At 39.8% G+C, this 21,544-nt stretch overlaps 1 pseudogene; it reads right to left on the reverse strand.

The window, feature by feature from the left end:
- Positions 1-20,455: 20,455 nt before the first annotated feature.
- LOC138414324 (basic immunoglobulin-like variable motif-containing protein pseudogene) lies at positions 20,456-21,300 on the reverse strand (annotated as a pseudogene).
- Between the last annotated feature and the right edge of the window lie 244 nt (positions 21,301-21,544).

A 21,544-nucleotide genomic window follows, 5' to 3' on the forward strand; every position in this document is an offset into this window, starting at 1 on the left:
TGAGCTCAAGAGTTGGTGCCTGTGTTGGGATTCAGACTGTGGCATCCATCAGTATGAGGACATGGGCCATTTATTTAGGGTCTCTGGGCCTCATCTGGGAAATGGTATTAAAAAAAAGAAACAGCTACTTTTTAATTTTATTGGTGAGTGGGAAGATTTAACCAGATATTGTGTGCTAGAGTTCTCTTTGTATTAGAACATGTTCAGTTCAGTTCAGTTCAGTTCAGTCACTCAGTCGTGTCCGACTCTTGGTGACCCCATGAATCACAGCACGCCAGGCCTCCCTGTCCATCACCAACTCCCAGAGTTCACTCAGACTCACGTCCATCAAGTCAGTGATGCCATCCAGCCATCTCATCCTCTGTCGTCCCCTTCTCCTCCTGCCCCCAATGCCTCCCAGCATCAGAGTCTTTTCCAATGAGTCAACTCTTCGCATGAGGTGGCCAAAGTACTGGAGTTTCAGCTTTAGCATCATTCCTTCCAAAGAAAACCCAGGGCTGATCTCCTTTAGAATGGACTGGTTGGATCTCCTTGCAGTCCAAGGGACTCTCCAGAGTCTTCTCCAACATCACAGTTCAAAAGCATCAATTCTTTGGCGCTCAGCCTTCTTCACAGTCCAACTCTCACATCCATACATGACTACTGGAAAAACCATAGAACATGTTAAACAAATACTATTCTTTCTCTTCCTACAAGGAAACAATGAAAATGATATAATGATCTGAAAAATATAAAAAGCTTTCACTTTTTGAAAGTGAAAGAAATGCTCTACTTTCTGACTGTATATGATTCAGTTCCATTTAATACATTCTTTAATTGGATCAGTGCAGTTAATGGAAGGGTAGTTGGTATATGGAGAGGGAGTCTAGATTTACTGATGGTGGTTCCTTAGCACAAACTTAGCATAAAGATTGACCACTCATACTGTGGTCACTATTCAATAAAAAAAAAATCTCATAATAATACAAATAACCATCTGTAAGAAAACTGCTCCTTAGAAAGTGAATCTTGTGATAGAATTTTGTGTGGTATGTATATGTGCATGCATTATGCGCACTCAAGGGACACACCCAAATGTGTGTGTGTGTACGCTTGCATGCATGTTTCTCTACACAGAAGATCTGATGATCTACTACTTCACAGGCATGCAGGTACATAATGATATAATATACCAGTACACAGAGTGATGCAACAGGTTATATTCAGGCATGTTACTACTCTAAAAGGGGGCGGGCAGGGCCATAGCAAGATGGCCTTTCCTTTAGTCTGAATGTCTGGCTTTGAATCCTATCTCCACCACTAATGTGCTGACTTGACCATCATGATTTACTTTCTTGGACATATAGTAAGAGACTTTTAATCTTTAAAATATCCACTTCATTAGGTTTGGGGACAGATTTCACATAACATATGTGAAAGGTATTTGTGTGAAAGTGGTATACATGTGCCAGTTTTATTAGTTAAGGTGGGTGAGTGGATTCCTTGAGTTTTGAACCAGCATTGCTTTCCTAAAGGCAGAGGCTGTGGGGTCACTCTCAGGGAATCAGAATTTGATGCCCTGGGGGCACTTGGTCTGGAAGTTAGGATGGGAACAGCTTCTCTCTATTAAGGATCCCCTTTCCATTTACTGCCAGACACATAGTAAGAGCAAAAGTGATACAGGAGGACAACCAGAAATGGAACTGCCTTCCAAAGCTCACAGAGTTACTCATTAGTATATTTCACAGAATGAGATAAGAAAAAAAGTGTGCTAATTTGAACACATCTTAATTGAACCCAGTGACACTTTGTTTTCTGAGTCAGCTGAAATCTTTTAGAATTGCACTGACCTCTAAAAAGAGACAGTCACAAACAGTTATATGAAAAGTGAGTCTTCAAAGTAGAGGGGAAAATGTCATGCTAATGTTGTTTTCTTTTTCCTTATGTAAATATAATTAATCTCTTCTACAAAAGAAGCACTTCCAACCTTGTCAGAATGGGACTTTGAGTTTTTGTGCAAGAGTAAAGAGCATATTAGTAAACTTGAATTTCAAATGATGTTGATAATATTAATCATAGAATTTTCTAGTGTGTGTGTGGGAAAATGGTGATTTTTACATATGCATTTAGTAATTTGAAAATAAACACCCATTTGGATGAACTTACTTGTTCTCTCAAATATAGGTTTACTAGATTGAGAAAGATTTGCATTTATTAGATTTGGGGAAGATTTGCATTATTTTTGCTATGTACAAAGTTGAGGGTTTTATTTTTGCTCAGAATATGTGAAAGGACACTGAGTTCTCATCCTCATTTTGTGTGGGTGCATGGAACTTAGAGGCACTGAGGGATGCAAGATTGGTTCACTGATCTGTGACCCAGATCAAGGTCAGAGATGCACTGAGGGAATAGCTGGTTGTGAGGTGCTTCCTCCCCAAATGAGATGCACAGAGCTGTAGCTAGATTGAGAGCGGATGTCACAGGCCAGAGAGACCTACCTGGGGGCTCCCAGGATGAGATATCAAACACATTGCCAAGAGCATCTTGAACAATCCTGCCAAGTGGTCCCTAGTCAGCTGTTCGTACAGAACTGCATGGAATCAGTGATGCGTCCGCTGTACTTAGGGGCAACTTAAATTTCAGCTAAAGGAGGGGTCAGGTCTAGGAGAGTGGCTAGAATGCTGGCAACTTGAGTAAAACCACAGATAATCATTAGTCAAACCCATTTCACCTTTAACCTGCCTTCACTAATCAAGGTGGTTTTAATTGTTGCTACGAAAGACACGTATGTCCTTCAAGCCGCACACAGCCTAAACAGGACGCTTGCCTGAGTTGTTTTCCTGGGAACTTGGAGTTAGTCAGCTGTATCTTGTTTGAGCTGAGCTGGTTAATACTGGATGGCACCACTGACCCTTCAACAGGGCATATGAGTGTGCACAGTAATCTTTTGAATGTGCAGGGGCCTGTCCCTAGGTAGGCCTGTGTAGAACCGAGTCTGCACCTTTTCTGATCACCTTTTCCCATGCTCGCCACATCTCAGACACCCTGCTTCTTTATTCTCCATCTCACAAATATCCCAAGTCTCTGATGCATACTGCTATCTCCTCACTTAACTGCCTTGTGAATAAAGCCTCTTGTGCTACAAACTCGGCATCTTAGCATTTTGGCTTCTTGCTGTGTGTTGGTCAAAAGGAACCTGGTTCAGAAACATGAGGGCCTCTGTAGGGAAAATGGGAAGAATGGTGCCACAGGAGAAAGGGAAGTTAGGCAGTTTTTCTCTGAGCCATCAGTTACCTCTTTCCTCCTTCTGTGTCTTCCTTTCACGTTTTGCAAGCACTTCCTGAGAGATCACGTTTTAACAGTGAAGCTCATGACTGAAAGTGTTTCGGGGCTAGAGAATGTAGACAGAATGGGAAAATACATGCTGACTCAATAATACGAATCTCTTGGATTTGCACAACCTAATGTTGTCATCATTATTATACAGTAAATGGATAAATCCATTAATTTGGACTTTATTATAGCGTAAAAGTATCCTGGGAGAAAGTCAGAGTCCGAGGAAACTTTGGGGGCGAATGCTCTTTGTGGCACAATAACCATGGAATCAGAAAATTTATACCAAACTTCCAAGAATGAAAATATTTAGAACATATAAAATGGTGATAGGTAAATGATAGTTTCTTTAGCCTACAGTACTTTTATAAGGATCAAATTAACTAGTATGTACAGAAAAGGTACCATACATAGTTAATACATATGTGACATATAATATTGTAGATAAATTTGGATGACTATTTTTACCATGCAAGTGTGTGTGCTAAGTTGCTCTGGTCGTGTCTGACTCCGTGCAACCCTATGCACTGTAGCCCCCCAGGCTTCTCTGTCCATAGGGCTTCTCCAGGCAAGAATACTGGAGTGGGTTGCCACACCCTCCTCTGGGGGTCTTCTGGAACCCAGGTCTCTTATGTCCTTCATTGGCAGGCGGATTCTTTACCACTAGCGCCACCTGGGAAGTCCATTAAACAGTCTATGTAAAAATACAAAGTATTTCTCTAGATTTCCCTGGGCTTGCTTTTCAATCTTCATGCTGTTTATATATTCAGACAGTTTGATTAGGTCAGGTATGAGACTGAAACAAGGTAGAGTTAAGTCTAATTTTTCTCTATTCCACACAAACTGTTAATGTTGCCACACCTTGCTAAGTGTATAGGGTTCCAGGTGGTTTTCTTGTCGTTAAGCAGTCATGGCTCACTAGCATGCTTCCTCTTCTAAGGTGGAATTAGAAATGTATACTAATTAATGTCTTTATCTAAACCAGGTGGCATGTCTGATAGATATACTGCAACACTATGGACAGCAGCCATGGCTACCTGGCATGTGATCTCATGGTAGAGCATTCGGAGTAGGTGGATGCTAAGAAAGCAGAGGTAATAATAACCCACCCAACTGTGGTTGAATATTTACTGTGTGTAAGGCTTTCTTGGTGGCTCAGATGGTAAAGAAATCTGCCTGCAATGAGGGAAACCTGGGTTCCATCCCTGGGTTGGGAAGATCCCCTGGAGAAAGGATTCTTCTCCTGTATTCTTGCCTGGAGAATTCCATGGACAGAGGAGCCTGGCAGGTTACAGTTCGTGGGGTCACAAAGAGTCGACATGACTGAGTGACTAACACTTTCACTTTTCAAGGCACTATCTTACCCATAGCAGATCTTATTACCACTTATAAGAATCTTAAGAGGTAGCTATTACTATCATTATATATGAGGAATATGACACGTGCAAATATAGAGCACGTGTAAATGATTTCCCATGGTCAAATTTCAAGGTGGCTGCGTAATTCATATCTAATTGCAGCCCCATGCCCTTACCCACCCTCTGTTTCAGCATTTTGCTTTGCCTTTAGACACTTGAATGTTTGATCCATTTGTCTAATAACCTGGTTAAATATCTCTTCTCCATATGTCTGTCTCATCTACTTCCTTAGAGAAAAGAAATCCATTCATTAGTAAACTGATTATCCACCATTTCCTGTGTAAAGAGCCCACTAGAGCATTAACCAAGAGCAAAGTAAACCAACACCAAACAAAACAAAAATCCAGGCTGGAAATTTTATCCTTGAACCATTGATCAAAGCAGATACATTCTGTGCTTTAATAGGTTTTGTTTTATCCTGAAGGTTCTTCTTCCAAGAAAAGCTTTGTGAAGAAACGCACAGATAAGCAATTTTAAACAAATAGAACAGTAAAACATAAGGTTTCCTTAGGCAGAAGCATATTTTTAGGAAAATCTTTTCTAAATACATGATATTCAGTTTGTATCCTTATGAATTATATTAAACACAATTTGCAATTAAGATGCATGAAAGAATTTAACTTAAATAACCCTTGAATATAAAGCAATATAATATAGTGTTTAAAACCATGGACTCCAAAGTCAGGCAACTTGTATTCAAAGACCAGATTTGTCACTATTTGTGTAGTCTTGGGCAAAACAATTAACCTGTCAAAGCCCTTGTTTCCTCCTGTGTAAAATGAAAATAATTATTCCTCTACTTCAAAAGTGTGGAGAAATAAAAAGGATTTGTAAAGTTTTAAGCTCAGTTCCTATATTATGATAATCAATCAGTAAATAATGACCATTATTATACAGGTCTGTGACATACAGGCAATATCTAGGGTAACAGTAAGATATGCGTATTATAGTTATATAGGCATTAGGTGTTGCCATGAGTTTGGGTTTATTTCCTCAGGTATTATGCATAAATCAAAAAGAACAAGGAGATGAGCATAAATTACTTAGGGCAGGAAAGTGAGGAGCAAACAACTCATGAGGAAGATTAATGGGTAACTGGAGAAATAAAAGGAAAATCAAAAGTTTAGGAAAGAGGGAATATGTTAGGGTTTTCCAGAGAAATAGAATAAGTGTGTCAGTTGCTCAGTCGTGTCCAACTCTTTGCAACCACATGGACTGTAGTCTTTGTTATGGAGTTCTCCAGGCAAGAATACTGGAGTGGGTTGCCATTCCCTTCCAGGGGATCTTCCCGACCCAAGGATCAAACTTGGGTCTTATATATTGCAAGCAGATTCTTCACTGTCTGAGTCATCAAGAAAGCCATATACATATACATATATACACATACGTACATATACACACACACAAGCATATGCATAGGAAAATAATCCTTATGACAATTACAGCTCTCATTTCCATAACTGGTCACATAGTCTAGCTGGTGTTTAACTTTGACTACCCATTCTATATTCCCTTTGCCTTCAGCAAACACTTCAACTAACATGCTTCATCACCTGATAGGGTGATTCTAATCTTCAGTCCTGAAAAGCCTGTGCCATTTGCAGTCCTGCCTGGATTGGGTTGCTGTAGTTTCTATTCACCTTAATTACAGGGCATGTTAATACTAGGAGATGTCCTAAGAGATCTTTTGTATTGATTCCACATGCACTCTTCCCTATCTCCATGATGGAGTAACAGAAATTTCTTTGTAATATTCAGGAATAATCACACCAGCCAATACCATGACTCTTATTTGCCTGTTGGTTTAGGAACTCAAAATGGCCAGTTCAGTTGAGTTCAGTTGCTCAGTTGTGTCCAACTCTTTGTGACTTCATGGACTGCAGCATGCCAGGCTTCCCTGTCCATCACCAGCTCCTGGAGCTTATTCAAACTCATGTCCATTGAATTGGTGATGCCATCCAACCATTTCATCCTCTGTTGTCCCCTTCTCCTCCCGCCTTCAATCTTTCCCAGGATCAGGGTCTTTCCAAATGAGTCAGTTCTTTGCAACAGGTGGGCGAAATATTAGAGTTTCAGCTTCAGCATCAGGCCTCCCAATGAATATTCAGGATTGATTTCCTTTAGGATGGACTGGTTGGATCTCTTTGCTGTCCAAGGGACTCTCAAGAGTCTTCTCCAACACCATGGTTCAAAAGCATCAGTTCTTCAGCACTCAGCTTTCTTTACAGTCCAACTCTCATATCCATACGTGATTACTAGAAAAACCATACCTTTGACTAGATGGACCTTTGTTGGCAAAGTAATGTCTTTGCTTTTTAATATGCTGTCTAGGTTGGTCATAGCTTTTCTTCCAAGGAGCAAGTGTCTTTTAATTTCATGGAAACAGTCAACATTTGCAGTGATTTTGGAGCCCCCACCCCCCGCCCCCACCAAATAATCAGTTTTCATTACAGTCCCGAAGAAAGGCAATGCCAAAGAATGCTCAAACTACTGCATAATTGCACCCATCTCACATGCTAGCAAAGTAATACTCAAAATTCTCCAAGTCAGGCTTCAACAATACATGAACTGTGAACTTCCACATGTTCAAGCTGGATTTATAAAAGGCAGAGGAACCAGAGACCAAATTGCCAATATCGACCGAATCATGGAAAAAGCAAGAAAGTTCCAGAAAAACATCTATTTCTGCTTTATTGACTATGCCAAAGCCTTTGACTGTGTGGAACACAATAAACTGTGCAAAATTCTTCAAGAGATGGGAATGCCAGACCACTTGACCTGCCTCCTGAGAAATCTGTATGCAGGACAAGAAGAAACAGAACTGGACATGAAACAACAGACTGGTTCCAAATCGGGAAAGGAGAATGTCAAGGCTGTATATTGTCACCCTGCTTATTTAACTTATATGCATAGTACATCATGAGAAATGCTGGACTGGATGAAGCACAAGCTGGAATCAGGATTGCCGCGAGAAATATCAATAACCTCAGATATGCAGATGACACCACCCTTATGGCAGAAAGCAAAGAAGAACTAGAGAGCCTCTTGATGAAAGTGAAAGAGGAGAGTGAAAAAGTTGGCTTAAAACTCAACATTCAGAACACTAAGATCATGGCATCTGGTCCCATCAGTTCATGGCAAATAGATGGGAAAACAATGGAGACAGTGGCAGACTTAATTTGGGGGGTGGGAGGGCTCCAAAATGGCCAGGGAGCAGTCTTAACTTCCAGTTCAATGGATCATTGTGTCTCCTGGTGGAAGCATTCCTCTCTCAGGAACTAAGCTCTCTAGGCCAACAGAGCATAAAGTCACAGGAACAGGAAGCAAAAATGTTGCTGGTAGGTCACTAGGGGTATTAGTGAATGGTCCTCTCCCATTTCTATTCTTTGATTTCTGGACCCTTGCATCCTGGCTCTTGGAGGTGTAATACCATATATTGGATGCTGATTCAAAGCATATACAGCCTTCTAGAGAACTTTGTCCCAGCCTTGCAAAGAATTGCCACTTAACTGGCACTGTAATAAGTCCATTTCACCATTCTCTTAAACCAGCTGCTTCAGGGAGGTGAAGATCATAGTAAGATATAATGGTGAACTCCATGACCATAGGCCCATTGCACACTTCTTTTGCTGTGAAGTGAGTTTCTTGATCAGAAGCAATGCTCTGTGAAATACAGGAACATGAGGTTGACAGCATCAGAGGAAGTCCAGTAGTCTAGTAAGGTGAGAAAAAAAATACGTTCATTGATTTAGGTGGTTATATATGTTAGAGCCTGCTCAGTTGCTCAGTCATGTCTGACACTTTGCAGCTTCATGGACTGCAGCCCACCAGGCTCCTCTCTCCATGGAATTTTAATGGCAAGAATAGTGGAGTGGGTTGCCATTTCTTCCTGCAGGGGATCTTCCTGACCCAGGGATTGAACCCATGTCTCCTGCACTGAAGGCAGATTCTTTACCAATTCGCCACCCGGTATGTTAGGACAACTTACAAATGTGGATAGAAACAACATTCCAAGTGTGAATGACAAGTGAATCTGTGTCACTTAGGAAGGAAGAATGTGCCAGCTAATGGAAATATTTTTTGTTGTTACTGTCAGTTGGTTTTGTTTTTCAGGTAGAAAAAAATGCATATGCTGAATGGCAAAGGGCCAGCACTGGTAAGCAAGTGGTTTAAAATCTGAAAAGGAAAGTGAGTCGTAATCCCTTGAGGGGAACTGAAGGACTGGGATACAGAGCTCAGGTTCTTTTGCATGTTTGTTTATTGTTATTCTATGAGTACAGCATTTACTTCATGCCAGGGATCACAATAAACTGTGGAAAATTCTGAGAGAGATGGGAATCCCAGACCACCTGACCTGCCTCTTGAGAAATCTGTATGCAGGCCAGGAAGCAACAGTTAGAACTGGACATGGAACAACAGACTGGTTCCAAATAGGGAAAGGAGTACATCAAGGGTGTATATTGTCACCGTGCTTATTTAACTTCTATGCAGAGTACATCATGAGAAATGCTGGACTGGAAGAAACACAAGCTGGAATCAAGATTGCCGGGAGAAATATCAATAACCTCAGATATGCAGATGACACCACCCTTATGGCAGAAAGTGAAGAGGAACTAAAAAGCCTCTTGATGAAAGTAAAAGAGGAGAGTGAAAAAGTTGGCTTAAAGCTCAACATTCAGAAAACAAAGATCATGCTATCTGGTCCCATCATTCCATGGGAAATAGATGGGGAAACAGTGGAAACAGTGTCAGACTTTATTTTGGGGGGCTCCAAAATCACTGCAGATGGTGATTGCAGCCATGAAATTAAAAGACACTTACTCCTTGGAAGGAAAGTTATGACCAACCTAGAGAGCATATTCAAAAGCAGAGATTACTTTGCCAACAAAAGTCCATCTAGTCAAGGCTATGGTTTTTCCAGTGGTCATGTATGCATGTGAGAGTTGGACTGTGAAGAAAGCTGAGCACTGAAGAATTGATGCTTTTGAACTGCGGTGTTGGAGAAGACTCTTGAGAGTCCCTTGGACTGCAAGGAGATCCAACCAGTCCATTCTGAAGGAGATCAGTCCTGGGTGTTCTTTGGAAGGAATGATGCTAAAGCTGAAACTCCAGTACTTTGGCCACCTCATGCGAAGAGTTGACTCATTGGAAAAGACTCTGATGCTGGAAGGGATTGGGGGCAGGAGGAGAAGGGGACGACAGAGGATGAGATGTCTGGATGGCATCACTGACTCAACGGACGTGAGTCTAAGTGAACTCTGGGAGTTGGTAATGGACAGGGAGGCCTGGCATGCTGCGATTCATGGGGTCGCAAAGAGTCGGACACGACTGAGTGCCTGAACTTAACTGAGGGTTGGGAGATAGGGCAAACCAGACATATGTGTTTCTTATTTTCTTAAAGCTTTCACATTACAGTTTTGGACTTTATTCTGCATCCAATAAGAAGTCACTAAAAGATTTTAAGCAGAGAAATTATATGATTTATTGCACACTATTCAGCAGTAGTTCATTAATACACAAAGAATAGAGCAGTATGCTAAAATACACCATAGGGAAGCAATCAGAAACACATAAAAGTGGTTCTGGGCGGAGCTCATGGTCTAGTAGGGCAAGAACCTGAGTTCTTTGTACTAGCTCTTTCCTCTCTTTGAGACTTCTTCTCACCCAATATTTGCAAGGCTAAAATCCTTCTTGTGATTCATTTAGTAGCTTAAATTTCACTCTCTCAGAGATGTCTTTCCTTATTCCTCAGTCTAAAATAGCTAGCAAATTGCTATCACCCAAATTTTAGCTCTTTATATAGAATTTATCTAGCTTTATATTTTTATAAAGGTATTTGTAAAAAATCTGTTCTTATTTTGCCATCTCTCTCACTCTCTGTTGGAATCTAAGTCCTATGAGAGCAGGGCTGTCGTCTGAACTTCACCATTCTGTCCGTGTATCTGGCATTGTGCACACATGCATGCTTAGTCATGTCTGACTCTTTGGGACCCCATGAACTTGAGCCTGCCAAGCTCGTCTGTCCATGGAATTTTCTAGGCAAGAATACTGGAATGGGTTGCCATTTCTTTCTCCACGAGATCTTCTTGACCCAGGGGTTGAAGCTGCACCTGCTGTGTCTCCTTCATTGGCAGGCAGATTCTTTTTTATATATTTATTTTTAACTGAAGGATGATTGCCTTATAATATTGGTTTGATGTCTGCCATACGTCAGCATGGATTAGCCATGGGTGTACACATGTCCCCTCCCTCTTTGATCTCCCTCCAACCTCCCACTCTTACCCACCCCTCTAGGTTGTTACAGAGCCCTAGTTTGAATTCCCTGAATCATACAGCAAATTTCCACTAGCTGTCTATTTTACACATGGTAGTATATATGCATCCGTGATACTTTCTCCACTCATCTCACCCTCTCCTTCCTCTCTCCCACCTTTGTCCATAAGTCTGTTGTGCATGCCTGCATCTTCATTGCTGCTCTATAAATAGGTTCATCAGTACCATCTTTCTAGATTCCATACATGTACATTAATGTATGATATTTGTTTTTCTTTTTCTGACTTATCTAACTCTGTATAATAGGCTCTAGATGCATCCACCTCATTAGAACTGACTCAAATGTCTTCCTTTTTAAGGCTGGGTACTATTCCATTGTGTATCTGTACCATGGTTTCTTTATCCATTCATCTGCTGATGGACGCCTAGGTTGCTTCCATGTCCTAACTATTGTAAATAGTACTGCAATGAACATTGGAGTACATGTGTCTTTTGCAGTTCTGGTTTCCTCAGGGTATTTGCCTAAAAGTGGTATTATTGGGTCATATGGTAGTTTGATTCTTAAGTAGGCAGATTCTTTATCACTGTGCCACCTGGGAAGCCCCCAACATATCAAGTAGGTAAAAAATGGATAGAATGAAAAAATATGCAGAAGAATGATATAATGTAGCTACTGAAACAGAAATGCAACAAATGCTATGACAACACAGAATAAGAAAATCTACAAAGACTGCATGTTATTTGTGTATCAGTAGATGAGGATCTTGGGGGACATTCTGTCTTAAAGAAACGAGGACTATAAGCAATAGCTTTCCATGCTGCTAGTAAATAAGAGAGGTAGACTTTAAACTCCAGGTGGAGTGGATCCAGGTTTACCACTCTTGTTACTCCTCCCTACTGCTTTTCCTTCCTTGGATATTATACTTTTTAATAGCTTTCTATAGAGAAAGGGAGCATATTTCTTTAATTATTAACAGGGAAGGCAATGTAAAGTGATCAGGTTGCGAAATGAGACAGACTTGTGTTTGGAGCCTGACTCAACGGCCTATCAGCCGTGTGACCTAAAGCAACTTATTTAATCTCTCTGCGCCTTCATTTCTTCAGAGCCATGTAAGAATTGATGAAATAGCACATATCGAATATTTAGCACCGACCTGGAGCCATAGGAAACTATTCACAAATGCTGGTTATGTTTATTATAATACAGTAGTCTCATTAACATGGGTACCATTGTTATGACACAAAACCTTGAAAGAGAAGTTCTACCTCTGAAGAAAAAGACTAAGATAAATGTATCATTGTTATACAACCCTGTAACTTGAAGGCAGCAGAATCTGAAAACTGCTTGGCTGAGATCTTGAAGACCTGATTTGCATTATGTCAAAACATATGTCACTTGCAACAAGGATGCCAGTGATTAAGTATGAGTGAGATGCTCAGACTAAGATTACAGGAATGGAAAGGAGAGAAAAACACCATGAACCAGAGCAGGGGCTCTCCAGACTGGGCGCACCAGGAGCAAAGGCATGGAAGAGGTGAAATATCAATAGAAGTTTTGCTTAGAGTGTGGTAAGTGGGGCGGTTTGGCTAGAGTAGCGGGATACGCTGGAGAGGTGATGCTGAAGATTCAGGACTCAGACCAGATCCAGAAGGGAGGATGCAGGGGTGAGAACACTCTCTTGTCAGAAACTGAATATGTCTGTAATCACTTTACCTGCTTTGAAGGGTTTTCTCTCACAGAAAGGAGTGGTATTCTGTAATCAAAAATTAAATATATTTTTTCTTAGTTCTATTTAAATATATTTTGTGAAGACACCATTTAAAACATATTAACCTCCTCATCAAGACTGTTCTGTTACCAAAAGAGATACTGTTGTTTCTCTCCCATGCTTGCTTTAAGGAGCTCTTTTTATCATCTAAACCCTGTGGATTTTTATCCTAGAACCATTGGAAGACTTTCAATTTGTTGTATTTTTACCTAAGCATCTTGCCTCCTAGACATGTGCGTCAGGAGACACACATAACTATTTTTAGTGCAGTATTGTTTGTAGCCACAAAAATTAGGAAATAACCTGAATGTCCATTAGTAAGAACATTAAGATAAATTGTGGTATAATTACTATTCAATAATAAAATAAAGCTAAACCTAAGTGATTTACAATACAATGTTGAGTTTAATAAAAGCAAAGTGCCAAGTAATATCTAAAGTATGATAGCATTTGGGTAAAATTTAAAATTCACACAAAATATATACTATTTAAGGGCACATGAATATATTCAACAAAAGCTTCAAAACATAGATTGTTGTCATTTAGCTGCTAAGTCGTGTCTGACTCTTTGTGACTTCATTAGGAAAATATAAATTCATGGCTATGGTTGAGTTTGGGGAAGAAATGTGGGAACTGGGATTGGAGAAGAGATCAAAAAGGGTTAACAAAAAAGTTAACATTAAGTTAACTTAAAAAGCTTTGTTATTTTATAAAATAAGCAAAAAATGACAAAATATAAACTTCCATTAATTCAGTGAGGGTTTAAATATAGGCTCTTATATTCCTCTCTGTAGTTTTCTGCATTTTCTCCACCTTATCAAGAATAAAAGTTAGAGATAAAATGATGATTAACCACCTTCACTCATTCCATGGTGGTCAAAAAGGTACAAACTTCCAGTTATAAGTAAGTTCTGAGGATGTAATATACAACATGATGACTGTAGTTAATGATACTGTATTGTATATTTATAAGTTATTAAGAAAATAGAACTTAAATGTTTTCATCATAAGAAAAATAATTGTAACTATTACAACTGATAAATGAATGTTAACTATTGTGATAATGCATAAACACAATATTTAAGATCTATTATGCACCTGCAAACAAGTTTTTGCTAGCAAAAGTAGTCTGGTTTAAAAAATATGCATATTGTGATAATCATTTTGTAATATATACATATATGAAATCATTATGTTGTACACATAAAACTAATACAATGTTATATGCCAAATATATCTCAATAAAAATAAAAGTGATCATGAGTAAATGGATTAGAATGCTGAATCTCACACTTTCTACCTTCCAAGACCCCTTTTGTTATTCTTAAACCCTCATCAGCGGAGTTTATACTCTGAAAGATTTTGTTCAACAAGTTACATCTATTTAATGTAATTCATTTCCTCACTTTTCTTTTAGAAAGTGCGAAAGCCAATAAGAGTCTATCACCAGTCTGAGATAAATGTTCATAGAGATACCTGAAATAGTGACTGTCACTTTACCCAGATTTATATTTGCACTGAATATTGTGAAGTTGATAAAAATTGAGAAATTGATGAAGGGGCTGGTAGGGGAGCCTGTGTGAGAGCCCAACTCCTCATCTCCAGACAGCACTGCTGCTCTCTGCTCTTCATTAACTAGCTGATGACTCTTGTAAAGGGATTGCAAACTTTGTTTTTCATAAATTCTTCTATATTCAAGGTTAATGTTCTTATCCTGACTATGCTATGTAACGAAGTTTAGAGTTTATTAGGTATTATGTGAAAATTAATGCAGATAGCTATAATCAAGGATTCATTTAGTTATGATATAGAGCATATCAGTGGGCTTCCCAGGTGGCTCCAGTGGTAAAAAGAATCCACCAGCCAAGCAAGAGACTCAGGTTTGATCCCTGGGCCAGGAAGATCCCCTGGCAAAGGAAATGGCTCACACTCCAATATTCTTGCCTGGGAAATCCCATGGACAGAGGAGCTTGGCAGGCTATGGTCCATGGGGTCACAAGAACTGGACACGACTTAGCGACTAAATGACAACAACAATAACATATCAGTAGATATTATGCACAATAATATATCCATGGGGGGAATGGTAAAATTGCTGAGATCACCTTGGAAATTTTGAATGAATGATACAACTCCAGCCAAAGGAAAGAAACTTGACATTTTATTTAGTCCATTCATTATAGGCAGTCTTGTTTTGGGCAAGTACATAAGTACTAACTTTTGAAATATTTAAAGTAATTTGAAGATTTCCATTAATATCTTTGTGAGCCTCTAAGTACTGAGAGACTTCAAGTGGGGAACAACTGCTCTCAGAGGGATCTATTAATAATTAATGCTTTTTTGAATCAATGTGTGATGACCTTTTCATCTCTAGAAAAGTTCAATTATGACTATGACAAATGTTCAATTATGACTATGACAAATATGACTATTTTAAAATTTTGTCCAAATTTAGGAGTTCAATAGAAAAGCAATAAACCACAAAATACAAATTTTGGCATGAGAAAATGAAGTATGGGCATATGAAGATGTACCATTTATATGAAAGAAAGAAAGAGAGACAGGTGTCTGGGGGGTTGAACATTCATTAATATGATAAAGTCTGAATTGGCAGTTAATATTGAAATTACCATAATAAAACTATAAAAGAATACCAAGGAAGCTGAGGCCATAATCTCACACAGAAATTCTAAAGTGAATTAAGGATACCATTACTAATTTATATTTGCAAGTCATCCTAACTTATTCATCATTCCCAACTCTGGTACATGCTTGGCAGTGTATGAGGTGGCTGCCAATAATGCTGGCTGAGAAGAGGGAATATTCATGCTAGAGGTGAAGTACTGTGCCACATTTCAGACGTAATTTGAGGTCACCAGTCCCAGGACAAACATCCCCACTCTAGAAAGACTGCTTAAGGTACTGGGAAGTGGGGGAAGGGGACCCGTAGCCTCTAAACTTTATCAGGGGCCCTGCAACAGTCATTACTTGAGTTAGATTTCTCTCTGTGTGGCTCCAGACAGCTCTGCCTGCTAATGACAACTCATTTAACAGAATGATAGTTGTTTGATGCTCACAGGGAATGAAGCAGGCATTGCCTGATGTGTACCACTCCTTCTAACGGCCTTGATGCAAGAGAATCTTTACCAAAAAGAGCATGAGAATTGAATGCGAGCTATTAATGAGGGAAAAATGCTCCCTATCAAATAGTAGTGGAAAAAACTGTGAGGGAGAAGAAAACTCTGAGAACTGATAGAATGCTTTACAGGGGTCTACTTGGCGACTTGATTGCTACAAATCCATGGGGTGGTCACACAGCAGAGGTTTGGGCCACCGGCACAGCAACATAAATTCTTCTTTGAGATCATTCAAGAATTCACCGAACCAGTTGTCAGAGGGAATATAGCTCTTTTGGACTGTCCATCTGTGTGCAAGCACACTCTTAGCACACAACAGCATTTGGATGATTTAAAATTTTAGATAGCAGTAAGTCTGGATTCTGAATAGCTTTATGTAAACTTTAATCAAAAATGAAAACACAGATTCTGTAATACCATTCTGGCTACCACATTTGACTGATTTTCTTTGATGAGATTTTGGAGACTAGTTTGATTTTCTTTCTTTCTTTTTTTTTTTTTTTTTTAACGCATCAAGACAGGACTTTAGATAAAAGGATAGCAATTACTGACATTTCTGTAGCCCTGATTGGCTCATTGAAGTGATTTGATCTGTAGAGAGAACCTCGTTTGGGTTTAGCTGCTTGAGAGATAACCATTACAAGGCTTTTACAAAATGTTAAAAGAAAAATTGTTATTCACATTTTATATTTCAGGGAAGAGCGATCTGTTCAGGAATCTACATTTTGGTGAAAAATGTTGCTTCTTTTTCAAAGCTCGGATCTCTTTCTGTAAAAATGCACAGTTGGCTACATGAGCATAAACAAATGTGAAACCATGTACTGAGAGACGCTACATTAAGAAAATGAAATAAATTCAATAGGCAGTCAGAAAATATCCTTCTCTGTCACTCTCTGAAGGAAAGGATAATATGTTTCCTTGTGCAACTGAGCTCTCCTGGCATAAAAAGGCCTAGACTACATCTTTGTGGCTGTTCATTGCTTCTTTTGCTCTGAATCTTCATTCATAAACCTGAGAAAGTTAAGTATTTTTACTGCCTTATGCTGCCTTATTTTTATTTAGTCTAGGACAAGATATATTTTTTTTAGATGTTTAAAACCAATCATTTGATGTGGTCTCATAATAACATCTTCCTTTTTGGAAACCGCCGAAGAAATCTTCCTGCTCTCTGTGTCCTGGTGGGAGACTTTTGCTAGATCCATTTCTTTTCTGAGAATGAAGACTTCAAGGGAACAGAGTTGGTAGAGGGCCCCTCACAGAATTCCTTAAAGAAAAGATAGCTCTCCCTTGATCTACTGGAAGGAAGTAACCGGACTCCTTTCTCAAGGTGAAGCCTATTTATCCTATGATCTCTGATTTATATCATTCTTAGAAGACCACAGGGAGTTCTGCCACATCATTCTGCACTCCAGTTACAAGGGCATATGATGAGGATAGGTACGCAAAGATAACATTGCCAGTTTCCTGTAGCCACAGCATCTCCCCACTTAATCTTTTTAAAATGAAAATTGTATACACATAAGGTGTACATCGTGATGGTTTGATGTACACATACATAATGAAATGATTGGGCTCCCCTGGTGGTTCAGCCCTAAATAATCTGCCAGCAATACAGGAGACATGGGTTTGATCCCTGGGTTGGGAAGATCCCCTGAAGGAGGGTATGGCAAGCCACTCCAGTATTCTTGCCTGGAGATTCCCATGCACAGAGGAGCCTGGTGGACTGCAGTCCTTAGGATTGCAAAGAGTCAGTGCTGAAGCACCTGAGCGCCCAATGAAATGACTGCTAATTAATATCTCGTTCCTCACAGTTATCTGTTTTTGTGTATGGTGAGAGCACCTGGAATCTGTCTTAGCAAATTCCCGGTAGACTTGGTCTGAAAGAGTCTTATTTCAGTATAAGATTATAATGTAAGTATAATTTTTAAGGAAAGCTTTCACCAATCTCCAAATCAGGCAAATTTTTTAAAATATGTGTGTTATGCTCTCATAAAATCATATTTTCTTTTTCTACAAAAAACTTCAGTGTTTATATATTTATTTGTGTTATTTAACTTTGAGCTCAACATGATTAGGGATTGTCTCTGTTTTCACTGCCTGTTATGTCAGATACATTGCATGGTTCCTGGTACTTAAGTGGTATAATATATAGTAAAATGTTGTGGAATGAATATATACATTGGCAAGAGACTTGGTAAACAAATATTTCCAGCAAGTATCAGTACTTTCAAATGTATTCACAGAAAATAAAATAACTTTACCTTTCATACCTTTTAGCTAGGAGCATTGATTTTGTCTGCAAGAGAAGACTCTTTGGCACTTTATTATATATTTAAAAGGAAGGTGTAAGCTGGAGAACACTTCTCCAAACAATTATAATAAGGCTATCCTTTAGTTTAAAAAATATTTTAAAAAAGAGATTCAGAATTGCATTGGTTGACTCCTCTTGTTTGTTACATAAGTGCTTAACTAGCTCTTCAATTCATGTTGGGTGGGTAAACACCGGCAGGGAGAAGTTTGCATAATGGAAAGCACTTTACGCCCAGCCAGCTGTAACAAGATTCAGCTCTACTTAATTTTTGTCAATACGCATCAAGCATGTGCAGTGGAGGGGGAGGGGGTGCCTGCAGAGGAATGCAGGACCATGTCTTGAAGCATATAAATTAGCTCTCACAGAAGCTATTACTAGGGTGAATAACAAAAGTTATTCCTGCCATTAACCCAGAATCCTTTTTAAGGAAGGTGGCATTTGCTGAATACATTTTCTGACACATACTTTATGCTGCAGCCATACTGAATTCCTTGTATGCATGCATGCTAAGTCACTTCAGTCAAGTCTGACTCTTTGTGACCCTATGCACTATAGCCCACCAGGCTCCTCTGTCCATGGGATTCTCTAGGCAAAAATGCTGGAGTGGCTTTCCATGCCCTCCTCCAGGGGATCTTCTGGACCCAAGATCGAATCTATGTTTCCTGTGTCTCCTGCATTGCAGGCAGATTCTTTACCTGCTGAGTCATCAGGGAAGCCCCTTATTCCTTGATGTTGTTTTTGTTGTTTTAGTGGCTAAGTTGTGTCCAACTCTTTCCCACCCCATGGACTATAGCCTGCCAGCCTCCTCTGTCCATGGGATTTCCCAGGCAAGAATACTGGAGTGGGTTGTCATTTCCTTCTCCAGGGGATCTTCCCAACCCAGGGATCAAACCCACGTCTCTTGCATTGACAGGTTGGTTCTTTACTGCTGGGTCACCAGGGAAGCCCACTTGTTTGTTTACTCTATCCCTAAACCAAGGTTTATTGTAGACTTACAGAAGTCAAGACCTAAAGTTCTTGTCAGTATATGACAACAACATACCAAGAAGGTCCAGAACACCTGAGATGATGCACTAAGTCACCCATCTGCACCAGCAGAAAAGATCAGTGCCTGGAGTCTTTTCTCTTTTGCCTCTTTATTGAGAATCCTGAGAAAGCTAATAAGGAAAAATATGAGGCAGGCAAGATACTGCTACAAGTAAAAAGAATTTCTAGACTCACTAAATTGTTTTAAATGGGCTTTAACCACAAGAGAAAAACTAGAAGTCAACAGCCCCAATTTTCTTTTTAAGGACAGAGAGTACCTTAAATTTTGAGCTTAGGAATAGAACTGCAACAAATATCTGGGGGTCTAGGGCTTTCCTCATAACTCAGTTGGTAAAGAATCTGCCTGCAATGCAGGAGACCTGGGTTTGATTTCTGGGTTGGGAAGATCCCCTGGAGAAGGAAATGGCAATCCACTCCAGTATTCTTGCCTGGAAAATCCCATGGACAGGGGGGCCTTACAGGCTACAGTCCACGGGGTTGCAAGAGTTGGACACGATTTAGCAACTAAACCACCAGTCATAAGAAAACACTTCATGCTTAAGTATTTCAAATCATGATGGTATTGAGTGAAACTGTGTTTGATTTGTTTATATTTAATTCTATTGGACTTTGCAAAACTGTCCAGAATGTTTAATATTCTTACCTTTAAAAGGACAAAAATATCTGTGCTTATCTGTTTATATGTCTGAAATCACCCTAGTGGCTCAGATGGTAAAGAATCTGCCTGCAATGCAGGAGACCTGGGTTTGATCCCTGGGTTGGAAAGATCCCCTGCAGGAGGGCATGGCAACCCACTCCAGTATTCTTGTCTGGAGGATCCCTATGAACAGAGGAGCCTGATGAGCTACAGTCCATTGGGTCGTGAAGTGTCAGACATGACTGAGTGACTAAGCACAGCACAGCGCAATCATACACAAGCTTATTTACTGGAGGAACTACAAGGTTATGTTTTGTACCACAAGATCTGTTCCTATTTAACGTAGACTTGAGGAAATGGCAACCCACTCCAGTACTCTTGCCTGGAGAATCCCATGGAGGGAAGAGCCTGGTAGGCTACAGTCCATGGGGTCGCAAAGAGTCGGACACGACTGAGAGACTTCACTTTCACTTTTAAATCTCATACTGCCTTAATGCAGTCCTGCATAGACCAGCTGTGTGTATGACACCCATTGTAGGTACCCAGCATTGTCAATCATTCCCATCATAATCACTGTAACCATGGTAGGTAGCCACTGTTCCTTCTTTTGTGGATACTGGACATCTTTTTCCATGTCGAGTCCTGATGGAAACTAGCACTGAAAGACTGGCCCAGGTGTCCGTGCTGCTTCTTGGAGATACTGTCTTCACTCTTAGATTTGGCAATTCCCTGGGCATGTGTTAGAGGCTGTGATTCCTGTCTAATGGTTCCAAATGGAAAGTTCCAAAGGCCAAATCTTTGCCAGCCAAGTCTCTGGAATGCTAGGATGCAAATTTCCTCCAACCTTCTTTGTCTTTTGATACTGCAGCCCCCTCTCTAGGTGCCAGATATATAAATATTCTGTATTTTGAGTGTTTAGATCAGTTATAATATCTGCCCATTTTGTGCAGTGAATAGCAGGATTTTTCTGCTTGATTCTCCAATTAAGATACAATATTCTGCTTCCTGTGGTATGAGGGGAACCCTGCTAAATGCTTTATTCACCTTAACAGGGGTTGTTTCAAAGCCAGTTGGACAAAAATAATGATTTTGACAATGATAGATGTAAGCTAATGATTCATCTTTCAATCCATGAGTTAACTTCAACAAGTCCCCGGAAGCAGTCTCTCCAGCTGTTTTATTCTCCACATGAGGCTTATATAGAACATATGCACATCCTTTTACATGGAGGTGGTCATTAATTTGTCTAAACCACCTCATAAGCATCGAATTTCCAAACCTCCCCATAAGCAGCGAAGGGGCCGAACCTAATATCCTCAAATGGAGGTTGAAAGCCCCAAATATGTAAAGCTTCTTCTTGGGTGATGGCTGGAAGATTCCCAGCTCCCATAGTGCTGTATAATTCTTGTGCTGTATATTCCTTGATGGCTCAGTGCTATTGTTCTGTTGACAGATTCAGTCCCTCCCAAACTCCCTTTTACCCTACTCCTCACTTTTTCTTTTACTCCTTTCCACTACCTCTAGCTCCTCGTTCTCCTCCAGTCTGTCAACAATCAGAAAATTCCAATTTTGTCCCTTGACCTTCTGTTCTAAAACTTCACTTTGTAGAAGCTACAGTCCTCTATTTTTGTTTTAAATCT

Source organism: Ovis canadensis, chromosome 1, assembly GCF_042477335.2.
Source record: "Ovis canadensis isolate MfBH-ARS-UI-01 breed Bighorn chromosome 1, ARS-UI_OviCan_v2, whole genome shotgun sequence".
NCBI classification, from domain to species: Eukaryota; Metazoa; Chordata; class Mammalia; order Artiodactyla; family Bovidae; genus Ovis; species Ovis canadensis.